Raw genomic sequence first — 15,790 nt, 5'->3', positions numbered from 1 at the left:
AATAGGTATTGAGAGTTGATCCTATTAATTTATAGGTTTAACAATGGCATCTGAGAGGAAGAAAGGGGGAATAAGTTTTATTAGCTTCCTTGCATAGACCTAGAGTAGAAAAACCCCTTGATTGTCCATGTTTGACATAAAAGTGGTCGCTTGGCGTTCATTATTCTTCATTGATATGATATAATCGTCATCTCTGGTATTTTGGAGTTCAGAGAAAAGGTCTGAGATTATAGGACTGCCTTTAAATGGCTAGCTTTTGTACTAGAATTATATAAAAATTTGCAATCTGCTGATTACGCTATTAGGGAGCTGCAGCCTCATTGACCTGATGTCATAGTTACCTGTGGAATCCTTAATGTCTCAAGGCAGACTATTACATGATCAAGGGTTGTACTTCTAAAAATTCTCTAATTTGATTTTGTCTGGATATCTCTGTGCGTGAGTGTGTGCATGTGTGTGCGTGCCTTTAATTTTGGGAAACTAGGAAAAAAAAAAAACTTTTGTATGACCCGCTTTTAAAAGCCGTGATCTTTCAGTCTAGTGAATCCAGCTACTTTTTCGTGTTTGTTTTTTATTTTGTACGCTTTTCCATCAAAAGTCGCCACTAAACCAAGCATAGATAACAGTCATAGAGGACCAGCTATAAGCTAAATAGTGGTCATATGTAAAGCTTTGACAAATGATCTAGGCGCAGTAAAGTGACCTGAAGAAGTAGCTGGAAAAATCATCAGTTTTATTTCTAAGTTTTCTAATTTTTGTCCCTAAGGGAAAGTATTACAACTCGAGTATAAAAGCACATTTTTGTTAAATTGATGAAAAGTAAATCAGAAATATTGCTTTTGATTTACAACTCAGTCATCAATGCATGCGCGTTCATGAGTACATTCTTTTAAAAATATTTCTCTAAGGACTGGTTAATTATCTTTTACTTTAACCTCCCCCTGCCCCCCATTTTTGCATTAATTTATCCATCCTAACAATACCAGTATGTCTTAATCATATATATTTAACCTACTCAGCCTTTTGTGAAGGACATATTTATGTCTCAGAAAACCGAAATGATTCCACTTTGTTCTGACAGAACAACTTCCATTTCATTCAAGTGCCTCTTTTTAGGTGATATTCTTAGCAAGGGATTTTATTTACTAAATGACATTTCTGCTAACCTGGAAAGGAAGATATCCATTCTTCAAATACTGTCATTACCAAGCTTTAAAAAGACTTGATTGTACCATGTTAGGGAAACAGTGTCAGATTTTCCATCAAACTTTCTCCCCCTGTAATAACAGAGCATAAAAATGAACTTCGAGTGATGAAATGACTACAAAGCAAATTAATGCAATCAAGTCTTTAGCAACAACTCTGTCCATATCTGTTAAATATTTTCAAACTATTCTAAAAAAACACACCCAGAAGGCAAACTAACAGTGAATAGAAACAAAATGGTCAGCAGCGTGTGTCGCATGTTATTTGAATGGAAAGTAATTTATCGCGTCTGAAATAAAAGCTGTTTATTCTTGTGTTTCACTGTCTGTAACAATCTTTACCATTTATCTGTGAAAAAGTGAGAAACTGTACCGTTATTAGCATATGAATACTTGACACATCAAATTGGCTGTACAATAACAGAAGGACATTTGCTATTGGTGTATGCACACAGACAAAGCAGCCATTTTGAAAAAAATGAAATGGTGTGGGTGGTTTAACCCTTTCCTTATCTTAGGTTTCCCACTCCTGATTTTGACCGGAACAGTTAGGCGTTTAGAATCAGAATATTTTTATAACAAAAAAAAGTAATCAGGGTCCATTATGCTTACGATAATTATATTGATGCATTCCCTCTACTAGAAAAAAATAGCAGCAGAATGACAATAAAGGAGTTTGAGAAAGAGAGAGAGAGGTGTGTGTGTGTGTGTATGTGTGTACATGCATGCGCAGGGTGGGGGAGGGGAGTGGAGTCTGGCAGTGTATAGCGGGTACAGAAATGAAACAATGCCTACGTACAGTTTTATTTCATGGCAACAACATAGTGGTCCTTGGGTCAGATGTGTGAAACTATTTCTCAAAGAAGCTGCATACATAATTGAGGCCCTCCGAAGGGTTCCCAGTTGAAGTTGCCAGGCTACATTCATTTCAAAAGCAGAGCCATTTGTTATCAAATTTAAATTAACTCTCTGCACACTGAACTTGAATTTTAGAGCCCTGCTTACTTACAATTCTTAAAATAGTTGTGAAAGGAGAAAACATGTATCTGGGAAATAGAAATAAGATAGTCCCCACAAGGAACTGCCCTGGTTCTCATGGAGGCCTGCAGTGTAACAGTCTTTTACAGATTAAATTGAGAAAGATCTATTTGGCTTGACAAGAAACAAACCTGTATTTTCCCATTTAATTTCTGTAGATCCAGATTTATTGCAAAATCTTTTCGTTTGCACATCTGCATTTCAGCTAGGTGTTTACCTTCGTTAGGGTACTAACTCGGTTCCCTCCTCCCACCCCCCAGGTTAATTATTCTTCCCCATGAGACATAGAGTAAGATAACTTATAAAATTGTACAATATTCTGACTCTTTTAATCTAATATGTCAGCTTCCATTCTTTGTTGTAGTGGAATACAGTTTTTTTTTTTTTCCCCTAATCTGCATGGCTTTATGTGTATTTTCAACAAAGTTTACAAAACTCAGTAGTTAAGTTTTTGGTAACTTTTCAAGTTGTTGATACATTCATTCAAACAAAAAACTAAAGCAGCCCAGTGGAATGTGTAAAATGTCCTGCTTTGGGGTCTTTCTGCAACTACATAGAGGAGAAACTTTCCCAAAAAAACAATGTGTGCATGGTTTTTCACAAGATGCACACAGACATAACAGCACATTCTGTGTTTGGTGAAAGTGTTTAAAGTTTAAGCTATCTCGATTATCAGAATTTATTTCCATCACATATGAGCTGGAAAAATTAAAATGGGACAGATTTTTATTCCTGCTAAGTTTAATACACAGAACTAAGCAGTCCATTCTGAATAATCCATGTATTTTTCCTTCTCTTTTGAAATACAAACATAAAGATTTTAATCGCCATTCCTTCATCCTTATAAGACACTGACTTGCTATAATCAAGCACCCTGTTCTCGTTGTAATGAAATTTTAACTTTTAGTCTGAATGCATAGTAAACTTTGCTTCAAGGAAAGAGCAAATGAACAAAAAATAAACCAAAAAAACACAAAAATGAAATAGCATTAAAGGCTCTGATATTAAATGTAATCTTCCAAACACGTGCTGAAAGACCCCTATAAATGAAAGAACATTTATTATTCTCCTCCATAAATAATTAGTGCTTGTGAAGTACTATTATAACCACAGAAAACAGAAACTGATCATTCTAATGACAATTTCTATTAATGATATAAGAATAATTGATACACAACATGAACATCGAGAAGAAAATTATGCAATTTTAAATTCCTCTAAAAATTATTGAATAAACATATACAAAAAGTGGATATTAGTCTAACTTCTTTACTTCCACTAATATGTGTTATTTTAAAACCACAAATCATTTGCTTAAAGTTCTCTGCAGCCAGCAATGCTACAAGGTTAGTATGTCCTACCAAGTGCTCTTTGAGAATCTTGTTTACTTACTGGTGGTAGTGATGTTCCATACTTGTGTATCCATGACAACACAGCAACATAGCCGAACAGTACTAGATTTTTTCTTTTTTTCTTTCCTTTTTTTTTTTGCAACTGCAAAATGAGATTAAAAGTAAGAAGCTAAGTCTTAATTAAATAGCAAAAGCTTTTCAAAAATAAAAATATAAACTTTATGGGAACACATAAGAGTTGGTTGTGTTGACACATTTATATTATTTCAAAGCTTTATCTCAGTCTACCCACTGACTGTAATAGTGCCAAATGGTAGAAAAATCAGAATAGATAAAACTTGGCAAATTCTCTTAAATTTTTTCATAATACAGGTAATGTGATTTGCCTGGGTCAAGATTGTATAATTAACAATATCAGTTTTATATCCGGACCCATATTAGTCTTTTGTCCTTTTTGAATGCTTCAAATTATTTTTCCTATGTAAAATTCTTTTAAATGAAACTGTTCTTTCTCCAGGAAGCAATCAATGTATTTGTTTATTAACATTTAGAAGCTATTTACTACCAACAGTTTGCGCCATCCATATATTAGGTTTTTGTTAGACACTTTTAATTAATATGCAGAGCAGAAACTTTTGAAAAATGAAGTATACATTTTCTTTTCTTCACCTTGTTTTTGTTTTTGCTTGTTGAAGGGGTAAGTTTTTATTATTTTGCAAAATTATCTTAAAATTTAAAATTATTTCAGTGAATCTGAAGTGCTATGTAAATAACCGCTCTCCTTTAATGGCTAGAATTAGTCATTGGGTCTAATAAGATTATATTGTATTTGAGGTTCTATTTTGGACTTTTTCAAAATGTGCTAACTTTTTCTAAGCCCAAAATTAAAATTTAAATTCAAGCGGTTATTAATGTTGTTTCATTTGATACTTTTAACATGCATCAAAGAAATAAACTTGGAGATGACTAGATATCAAAATATCTCAAGTCTAAAGGATTATCTGTTCGGTACCCTCATTATTTTGACACTCTGCTTCTTTGGAAATTACCCAGTAGTAGAAAAACTACTGTGATATGACTGGAAATTTTCTCATCAACATTCACTACAAAAGAAATTAAGTTTTAAAAGCACAATGAAAAATTGTTCTCTTTCCCTTCCCCTTTCTCTTCTTTCTCTCACTTGCTTTCTCCCCACCTTTTACTTCTTTCTCAATCTGTTTCCTGTTTGTTTCTCTTTTCTGAGTCTCTTAAGCTAAGCCAATCAACTCACATGCATCATGCTCTGGAGAAACTGTGGCACACATATGGCAGTGAACTGGTTTGGTAAACATATGTCTTCACGGGCATTGGATGTCTTGCCAGGAATGAGATATTCCATTTTGGGGAATGAGGGTGGGAAATGCTTAACCACCTACAGATGTTTTGCAGCAAAAGCTAAAGAATTGCAGTCAAAGAGCTGCAAAATGTGTAATTTGGAATTTTTCCAGGTTTCTTTTTTTAATAAGAAAAAAGTTAACAGCTTTCCTATTCATCTCTTTTGAGAAAATTTACAGTCGTTTCCCAGTTCTGCCCCATTCTGAAGTAAGGACAAAAGACTGAAACCGAAGCTGTCCATCTGCTCCATAACAGTAATGTTATAATGGGTGCTGTCCATTTTTATGCTATTGCTCATGTGTGCCTAGGGGACTGGAACTATTTAATTCACTGATTTCACAGCTCTGTTGTGTGTCACAAAAGGTTAAAAAAAATCCAACACACTTTTTAGCACCCTGTTTACAAGGACTCCCTGTAAATCTAACTGAAGTAACAGATTCCCACCCTGCCCCCCATGCTAGCCCCCCTATTTTTCCTTCTAATTTAGTGCATTCAGTTAACAGGTAATAGATGGAACTCACACCATTAACTTGCCCTTTACAAAAAGTGGATATTGCAAATCTGCTGTGAATGTTACTTTCAAATGCTCACAAATTCCAGAAGTAGATTTGAAAAGAAAGATGTTTGCCTTTAAGATTTTAGGATTAAACAACTCTGTTTTCCCAGAAGTCCAAGAATTAATGCTCTAGATTAGCAGAGAGTTAATGAAAACCTGCAGAGGAAGACTGACGACTTCTATTCCTCTCCACTGGGCAGGAGGCTGAGCAGTCCCACACACAGCTGGTGTGTGCTGGTGTTTTGCCAAGGCCATAATGAATCCTATGCACTCCGGGGCATTTTCCAGGAGAGACAGAGGTGGCCAGGCAATACCCACTTTGGTCCCTTCTGTGGTCTTCCCAGAGCAGTGGATTTGGGTGTTAAAACTGACACTTAGACTTCTATTACCAAAGAGAGAACGTGGACATGAAGTCAAGGATGTCTCTACCAATTCCCACCAAAGAGAACCTCAAAGAGAATGCTTTAGAATATCACCTCCTTCCTGCAGCCCATTCATGAGAATACGCTTCTCTAATATTTTTGATTTAAATAGTAGCCATAAATAATGTACTATCTAGGTGCAGTTGTCACTTTCATTTTTATACCATTAACCCAACTCACTTTCAACTATAGTAACTATGAAGGTACCTATCTAGATTCTTTTGAAAACTAGTTTGTGAATGAACAAGTATAAAGGGCAATTGGGTTCTCCTCACACGCCATTTGAAAATATATAGGCAAAAATCAAATTTCTTCATTTCCTTTGCCAGTAATGATAGCAAAGATTTATTTTGTGTTCATAGGTTACATGAAACTATTGGATGCTGCAGGCACCTGAAAATTATAAATTAGAAATGCTCTCTGACCTTAGAGAAATTCTGTAAAATCGTATGCAAATTCAATTTGTTCATTCCTTCATTCACGTATATATTCATCCAAACATTTTTTGAGAACCCCACTGTGTGTTAAGCGCTGATTTTGAGAGATGTTAATAGGCGTATCTCGATAGATGGATTCTGTTGTTAAATAGGTTTAGGAAATAGTGCCTACTATATTTCCTTTCTTTGAGCTGTAATAGGCATCTTCATGTACCAGGAAGGCCTATTCCACTCCATTGGATCTGAGAATCCTGTATTTTATTCATATTTTCCCATAATTATTGGAACCTTTGTTCCAGACGAGCCCTCTTTCCAAAACAAAACAAAACAAAACAAAAAACAAAACAAAAGTAGTAACACCTGAAGCCCTAGAGAGAGGAAGTTTGGCAATTGTCAGTGTGACATAGACAAAAGAGCGGCAGTTAGGACCATTGTTGCATTCAATTCTAATAGTAATACTAGTAGACTTGTTAAGCAGACTAATGTTAATGGGAAAGCGAGGGTATTACGCTTCTGGAACATGGATTCCTTAAAGAATCGAAGTTCTGGATTGCCAAGTAAGAAGCTGAGAATTCTAGAACTACTGGGCACATTGTGGGAGAGAACAGTGTCAATGACTAAACCGATTTTTACATATAAATAATTCACCAACTGATTCAGCAAGGTAGGCAAAGTTGGAATTATCTCTTGAAAAAATTGTTAACGATGTTTTGTGCTGAGACACATTCTTTCAACAGCTTATTAAATCCCTCTTAAAAATGAAGAGATGTGGTAAATTTTTACAACCTGATGTTTGGATAAGGAATAATAAAATAAGTCCTAAATAGGTCTAGTCAATATGGCTAGATAAGGGCTAATAGTACACTTCCAGTCTTTTATTTTTAAATTTGAAAGTTTTGTTTCTACTCTTTAATAGCTAATGTTACAATGCAATTAGTCTCCTTTGTGGATGGCTACTTTTTCTGGACCCCACAAATAAGTGCTCAGGATAAGTGACAGTTTGGGCTGTCAATTCAATTTATGACGCTATGCTGAAAGGAAATTAAAATATGTATTTAATAGAACGTGACAGTAACAATGATATTCTACAGATCTATGCCACTTATGAAGAAAGAAAGATCCAACTAGAGAAGTTTATGAATCTCCAAAAAAAAAAAAGATCTCATCATAGAACTATTACTATTATCTTTCTGATATTCTACTGAAAGTGAGACACATTCACCAATTTTCCAAAGGCAATTTCTTTTACTTCAAATAAATCTTCCTTATAGGCAATATAAATAGAATTAAACTAGTTTATAATGTTTCCATTTGTTTTCCTGCAGAATAAACTCATTACAGTTAGTCTATTAGAAAATGATATTAAAGGATTTAATTGCCTGTGCATATTAAATATGCTTAAAATTTATGAAAATAAACATTTTGAAACTGAATAAATATTCTGCAATAGTATAAATGTGAATGTGGATTTAATACAAATCCATAAGGTGGTATGGATACACAGCACTATAATATACAGTATGTACCTCAAGGAAGCATATGGAAATTCTAGAGTATAGAATCTAAACCAAACAAAGGCAAAAATCCATTCTGGGTAAGGCATGTGGCATTGCTACTAGATTATAAATGGCAATTTAGTTTCTTTCTTTCTTTCTTTCTTTGCAGTTTAGTTTCCTTAGATAATATCTTTGTTTAAAATATCACATTTATGATAATAAGAGGAAATTTACAACAGTAGGAATGGTGTTCCTTTGGCCTGTACACTCATCCCCAAGAGAGAATGCATATTTGAACATGTGTCCTCACACTTTAGCATAACATGTATCAAACTTGCCTGACTGACGGCTGCCAATTATTATAAGTTTCTGTGAAATGAAGAATCAAGTTAATAATTTAACACTAGTTAGGAATATAAACAAAACTAATGATTAAGTAAACAATCAAGTCCCAAAGTCCTGGAGTTGTTGAGAAATCTATCCTTGCCTTAGTTCTGGCTTCTCAAAAGCTTCTGGGAGGATCCTTTTAGGTTTCAGATTTGATGGCCAGGCAAACAGTAAGAAGGAACACCTGAAACCACTTCCGAAGTCAGGTAAGGACTTTTATACAAACCTTGTGTTTATTCTCACACAACGTCCACGCAGGACTGTTTAATACATTTGTGAGAACGGATCAAAATTGCCAGAATGAAATGGGTTCAATTCAGAAAAATAAATCCAGGCTTACTTAACTTTGCAAGGTAATTTTTTTCCAAACAGGTTTCTTCAGTTTGAGTGGGAAAATGAGTGACTAATTGAATTTGAATTTTCTGTGTGTTGTGTACTAGAGGAGAAAAAGTTGAAGGAAGAAACCTTGAAAAATATATTCTTGGGAAAATTTGGACTACAAATAAAAATAGATAATCTTTTTTCTAGAAAAACATTAAACCACAGAGACATAACTTTGAAGATGTGTTTTTTTAAAAAGCCATTAAGTTATTTCCCTTTTCGGTTATTTTGTTATTTTTTTTAAGATTTATTTATTTGAGGTGGCAGAGGGGCAAAGGGAGGAGAGAGAGTCTTAAACAGACTCCGGGCTGGGTGCAAAGCCCAATGTGGGGCTGGATCCCATGACCCAGAGATCACAATCTGAGCTGAAACCAAGTGTCAGCCGCTTAACCAACTGGGCCACCCAGGTGGTTATTCTAAAAAACAAAACCAAACGAATTTCATGAAGTAAAATGAGCCAGCTCTTGTCATTCCTGTCTTCTACACTCCAGTCTAACTTAGAAGGCAGAAATTTCTACATAAGAGGTGCTGGGTCTTGTGTTTCTTTAATTACATATTGCCGGATTCGTTTTGTACCTCTTTATCCCGTTTTTTCTATGTCATTTCCCTGAGTAGAACACCTCGATTCTGCTTGAGGCTACTTGCCTAGAACTGCAGCAAAGATGGCGCCACGCGCTCCCCCGCGCTCCTTTCACTGCAGAGTCAGCAGTGGTTTAGTCATAGAACTTCTCGCGCAGGCATGCTCTCTGAAGTAAGAAATTGCTCCTTGCTCCTTTCTGATTTTCTAATAATTCGTATGGCACATGGAACATAACAGATGCTCAGTAAATATTTTTTGAATAAATCAATGAGATTTAACAAAGCTCATGGAGTACTTCATTTCAACCCGGATGTGAGGCTTCAAGGGCCTCTGCTTTAGGGCCCTGCGGTCCACTTGAAATTTCTGTGATGATGAAAAGGCTCTATATCTGCGTGGGGAGTAATATGGTAACCACATGTGGCTATTGAATGTTTGAAATGTAACTAGTATAACTGAGGAATTAAATAATTAATTTCACTAAATTTTTATTAATTCAGTTTTTAATTTAAACAACCACAAGGGGCTAGTGGCTAGATAACTTTAAAGGGTCCTCCTTTTATTATCCTTCAGCCACACCCTTCCCTGTGCCAGAGGACATGACCACATATAGCCCACGTTCTTCCTTAGATACCATGCTTCAGATACTCAGAACGCTGAAGCCCCCGTCCAAACAGCCTGTGCTCACTTCCAGTGCTATGTAGCCTAATTCCGTGGTCTTCTTTCCGCAGGGGAAACCTTGCTGCTGGCGTACACACCCTATACTAAAGAAGTTTCCAGAGGATGGCAGTTTGCTGCGAGGGGCAGTTGGGTGGAAGCAGTGGGACTGGGGCTTAAACATGCAGCTGAACTGTGCCAGACGTATGCATGAGGCTCCTTGCTGTGTGGGAGGACAGGACAGGAAGCTGGGGATGGGGCTGAAAGGTGCAGCTCTCCCTAAAGCTGCCATGTTCCAGCATGCATATTTAGCAGTTTAATGATTTTATTTCAAAACGTAAGCAATAAATAAATCAATTCTCAGTTCATCATAGGCAGCATGATCCAATGACCATTCATTTATTAAGACACCAGATATTTATTGAGCACCTTCTGTGTGCCAGGGACTCTTGTTCTGAACACCAGAGATACAACAGTGAAAAAACCAAAGCTTTTGGCTTTGTGAAAATTAATAAAAGGAAACTTCATTTAGAAGGGAGTCAGGAGCCAGGCAGGGGGAACTCTCACCACCTACCACTCTTCCACAATTGCAGACCCAACTGGAAGAGAGGGGACCTTGCCTGTGGATACTACTTTACTATCCCAGCAGGAGGGAGGAAGATTTCTGTCTCCCCTGGCAACCGCCCAGCCAATGAGAGACAGTTACAGCTCAGCCAATGAGAAGCCACTATACTTACCTGCTGACTTCCCCCTTTCTCCTATAAAAGAGAGTTCTGTCCCCATCTTTGTTTTCTTGCCTTGCGTGTGGTTTTGTTGTAGTTTGCAGTTCTCTGCTAGTCTTGTATAGACCTATCTTTTGCTGGTAAAGTAACTGGCAGTTTTATTTTCAAGTTTAACGGTAGTTGGTGATCACAGGTGGGATGTAGGGAAGACCCCCAACGGATTCCGGGGCTAGTGAGTAAGCAGGTGCTGGTACCCACGTCGCTGATTGGGCTCACTGCTTTCTTGCTGGCCGTGGGGTTTGAGGGTAAGTTTTCTCCTGGAATTTGAGCTCCACATTTTATGTCTGAGCTCTCCAGGCTTTATTCAATATATGTTTTAAGACTTTTTTAATCTCTGAGAGTACTTGTTTGGCCTTCAGTCTGATTCCTTTTCAGAGCTGGACTGCTCCTACTGGAACTATGCTGGCCTTTGGTTTGACTCCTTCTGGAACCAGGCTGTGCCTGCAGAAACTACTGTTTTGGAATTTTTCTCTTTGTTTTAGAGAAAAACCTCCAAGAAGTCAAAATGATTTGAAGGCGCCCCTTCCTACTGGGACTCTGGCCTATTTTATGTTTAAAGAGTATAGCCTTTCCACATGCACATTGATAACTAAGTGGACTGATTTAACCAAAAATAATTGAGAACTTGAATGGCCATTATGGGGAATTTTCGATCTCTCCAAACTTGTTTTATACAAAATTAAATTAGAAAGCTGTTTCAAAACAGAAAACCTGAATGGGATGCCTGTTTTAAACGGTACTTTGAAGCTTCCAGATGTTTTCAGGATTCTAAATGTGCTTTTTTGCAAAATACTATTTCTAAATTCACTGAGGTAAACAACTGAAAGAAGTCACAATGGCTTCTGAGGCCTCCTATCCCTCTCCCACATCTTATTTGCCTGCAGAACCCTGGCAGCCACCTTGCGCTCAGGCCCCACCTTTGGTGCCATCTTTTTCTATTTTCTCTGCATTTCCCCATCTCCTCTGTAGCCCTCCCCAGGCCCTCATTTCAATCCTTTTGTCAAGTTCCCCTTCTCTGAAACTCCCTTTGTGCCCTTCTCTCCTGAACCTATTAAAATCTACTCCTTTAAAGTTAAGTGTTCTGAGGATCTTGATAAAACCCAAGTTTCTTATGTTCCCTGGACTAAAGCCAAATTGCAAGCCATCGTTAAAGAGTTTCCTAAAGTGGCTGAGGACCCCCATTAGTTTGCTAAAGAATTTAACATAGTTATTCAAACTTAACAACCTGCTTTCTGAAATGTGTATCAATTAGTCCACATGCTTATTGGTGAGGACCAGGCCAAACATTGGATGAAATTAGCCCAATGGGAACATTCTGAAAGGATTTAGAGAAACAGACTCCTAACTAGTTTTTTTAAAAGATTATTTATCTGAGAGAGAGCGCGACCATGGGTGCACGAGTGGGGGGAGGGGCAGAGGGAGAGAATCTTTAAGCAGAATCGGCAGGAGGCAGCGCCCTAGGCAGGGCTCACCCTCACCGCCCATGAGGTCAGGCCCATGAGGTCAGGATCTGAGCCGGAACCAAGAGTCGGATGCTTAACCAACTGAGCCACCCAGGCAGCCCCAGACCTGTAACTTTTGGCAAGAGGCTAGAAACCACCTTGGAAATCTCCACCAAGCATCACAGTAGCTTTTCTTAAGCCTGTTGATTGGAACAAAATTCAGGCTTGCACACAAAAGCCTGATGAGTCTGCTCATGATTATTACAACCAACTTCAAATTGTCATTAAAAAAAAAAATTCTGGTCATTCTTTAATGTTGAATCCACCTGGTTAGCTTTTAATTCTGTGTTTATTAATGGACTGAACTAAGAATTTTTTTTTATTTTTTTATTTTTTTTAGTGAAAAAGACCAGGATGGGGAAAAAAAATTAAAAGACCAGGATGCGATGTGAAACTGCCCATTGCAGACTTAGTTGATATGGAAAACCAGCTTGCTAGCATCCTAGATGACTCAGCTAAAAGACTGCTAAGGTTCTCAGTTTTCAACTCCAGCAAGTGAAGGCCCTCAAACAAAACCAAAACCCTTCTGGTTTGGGGTATTACAGCAAAGAATGCATTAAAAAAAGAAAAAAAATTCTTAAAAATTTAAGTACCTCAGGCACCATCAACCCTCTAGCCAGTTTTTCCGATGTCCTAATTCCCCATGACGGGGCTCTGAGGAACAACAGGGGCTCTTCTCAATTCTCCCTTTTAATCAGCTTGGAGAAACCACTCTCTAGATTGGGAATTAATCTCTCTCTGTGCTGACACTGGAGCTATACTCTGGGTGCTTAGCCCCACTCCTATAAAGCAGCCCCTGCCTCAAAGTGTGAAAACACTTCAAATAGTAGGGGTTTCTGATAAACCTCAATAGATTCCTGTCTCTGAACCTATTTCCTTTTGTGTAGGCCCTTTGAGAGCTACTCACTGCTTTTCTCCTTAATTACTCCACCACTATTCGTTTATTGGGCCAGGATTTCTTAGAAAAGTATCATGCCGGAATTTCTTACAAAAGGGGGAAATATATCTAGAATTTGACAACAGTCATCAAAATAGCCAACCAGGGGAATTAAATGACCATTTGACATCTTTTATTCATTCTGTCTCTGATGGCACTATAGTGGAGTCTGGGGACCCTGATTATTTGAGCCTATTGATCAGCTACCATCCTCTCCATAGGCAAAATCCTCAACTGATAATGGCAGAATCAAGATTCGGATCTGTCAACACTCTTCCCATAATTAATGCCCTATAAGTAAAGAAGCCCTTCAGTTTGTAATAGAAGATTAAAAGGCTCAGGGTATCATCCTGCACTAGTCTCTGTCACACCCCTATTTTACCTGTGAGGACACCAAATGGCTGAGGATGAAGGTTTTCAGGACCTCTGGCAATGAATAGCACTGTTATCCTTTGGCACCCTGTTATTCCTAACCCCCATGTGCAACATCCATTCCCACTGAAAGCAAATTTTTGACTATAATTGATCTACGTAGTGTATTTTTAGTGTTCCAGTTAATCAGGATAGCCAATATCTTTTTGGTTTCACTTGGGAAGAGCAGAAATACTGGACAGTAAGTAATGCCCGCGGGTTTTATGGAGTCCTTACTTTTCACAAACTTTAAAACCTGATTTGGTAATAGGAAGTTTTCTGCAGGTTCTAACTTGTTACAACACATAGATGATTTGCTTTTCTGCTCTTCTCAAACCTTTTCTCAAGAAGACAGCATCCACCTGTTAAAACTTCTGGCTTTAGGGGCGCCTGGGTGGCACAGCAGTTAAGCGTCTGCCTTCGGCTCAGGGCGTGATCCCGGCGTTATGGGATCGAGCCCCACATCAGGCTCCTCTGCTATGAGCCTGCTTCTTCCTCTCCCACTCCCTCTGTTGTGTTCCCTCTCTCGCTGGCTGTCTCTCTCTCTGTCAAATAAATAAATAAAATATTTAAAAAAACAACAACAAAAAACTTCTGGCTTTAAAGGAATATAAAGTCTCCAAAGAAAATTTGCAGTTTGCTCAAGCTCACGTTAGATACTTAGGGCATCTAATCTTGAAATAAGGGCTGTATCTGGACCCACACGAAACCCCTCATGACTCCTTAAAACTGACAGATTGCCTTTTGAGTCCCCATGACAGTTTATAGGAAACTCTTCTCACCAATGCACATTTTTCATGGTTTGCTGATGGTTCTTATTTAAAGGATGAATGTAGTAAATATGGTGCTGGGTATGCTTTGCAACTTCCTTTAAAGTCACTGAGGCAGCACCAGTTTCCAGCACCAGCTCCTTCAGCTCAGCAGGCTGAGTTACATGCTCTTTCTCAGGCTTGTACTTAAACCAGGAGGAAAACCACAAACACATATGCTGATAGTTGGTATGCCTTTTGGGTAGCCCGTGACTTTGGAATATTATGGAAACAACAAGGTGTTCTTATCTCCAATGAGAATAATTTTTAAAATGGCTCCAGTGTTCAAAATTTATGGTGCTCTACTTTTGCCAGCCACTTTGGCTATAATTAAGCTTTCTGGGCATTCCAGACTTGACTCCCTGGGAACCAAAGTAAACCACCTTGCTGATACTTCAACCAAAAATACTTCTCACAAGAAGACCTATAGCCAAACCTCTGTCATGATCCAAAGGGATATTTTCCCAAGTTATAAATTTTTGAAAAATTGACGATATCCAATAATTGGCCCCAGGGAGGGAAAAACAACATGGAAATCTAATAATTCTTGGCTTGATTAAAAGAACACTGGTTTGGACCAAATAACAATCTGATCCTACCAGAAATCCTAAAATTCCTGCTACTTACAACTTTACATACATTAAACTGTTGGTCTCCTGACAAAATGCTAGCGTTCCTGAACCAATATTGGTGAGAAAAAGTTAATTGGGCCTCAAATACGGTGACAACCACTGTCCCACCTGTCAAAAGTATAATCCAGGGAAACCTGTTTATACAAATGGACTCCATGCAGCTTCCCCATCTCATGGATATAAATATGTTTTAGTCATGATTTCTGTTTTCTCACTGCACCAAGGCTTTCTCCTGTAGACAGGCCAACACTTCTGTTAGAAAAGATTACCCCAACCTAGGGATCCCTATGGAACTTCATAGTAATCAGGAAACCCAGTGTACTGGTCAGATGCTTCAACAAGTGTGTGCTGTTTGCCCAGTTTTTACGACACTTTCATTGTGTATACCATTCTCAATTGTCAAGTTTGTTGCACTCATTAACAGCACTATTAAGACTCAATTGGTAAAATGTGTAGAGACCCTCCAAATAGCTTGGCTGAAAGCATAGCCTTTGGTCCTTATAAATCTCTACCCCCTAGGGAACTGAGACTGTCACCCTTTGAGATAGTCACAGGATGTCCAATGTACTTGGCCCCTCCTTCTTTTAATCCACAGTTAATAAAAGGAGATATACTTCAATATTGTAAAAGCCTAATTGCTCCTATTAAAAAATAACTGATTTGATAGAGCAGTCTTTTCCCATTGCCCTCTGAGGAGATGATGACCTTAAGCTTAAGGAGATTTCATCTGTTGGAAAAGACATCTCCAGAAAGATTCTTCAGCCTCTATAGACAGGACTCATGAGGAACTGCTAACCAATCTTTGTGCCACCAAACTCCAGGGAACAGACTCTTG

The 15,790-nt window shown here is 37.9% G+C and overlaps 1 long non-coding RNA gene across 1 annotated transcript; it reads left to right on the top strand.

Moving 5' to 3' along the window:
- The first annotated feature begins 8,374 nt into the window (after positions 1 to 8,374).
- LOC117801397 lies at positions 8,375 to 10,343 on the top strand. Its single transcript, XR_004623889.1, has 3 exons — positions 8,375 to 8,473; positions 9,264 to 9,399; positions 9,957 to 10,343. It is a non-coding gene; the product is annotated as an uncharacterized LOC117801397 (long non-coding RNA).
- Positions 10,344 to 15,790: the final 5,447 nt, after the last annotated feature.

Source organism: Ailuropoda melanoleuca, chromosome 3, assembly GCF_002007445.2.
Source record: "Ailuropoda melanoleuca isolate Jingjing chromosome 3, ASM200744v2, whole genome shotgun sequence".
NCBI classification, from domain to species: domain Eukaryota; kingdom Metazoa; phylum Chordata; class Mammalia; order Carnivora; family Ursidae; genus Ailuropoda; species Ailuropoda melanoleuca.
The sequence above is the reverse complement of the archived record's forward strand: the minus strand, read 5'-3'. Positions and strand labels throughout refer to the sequence as shown.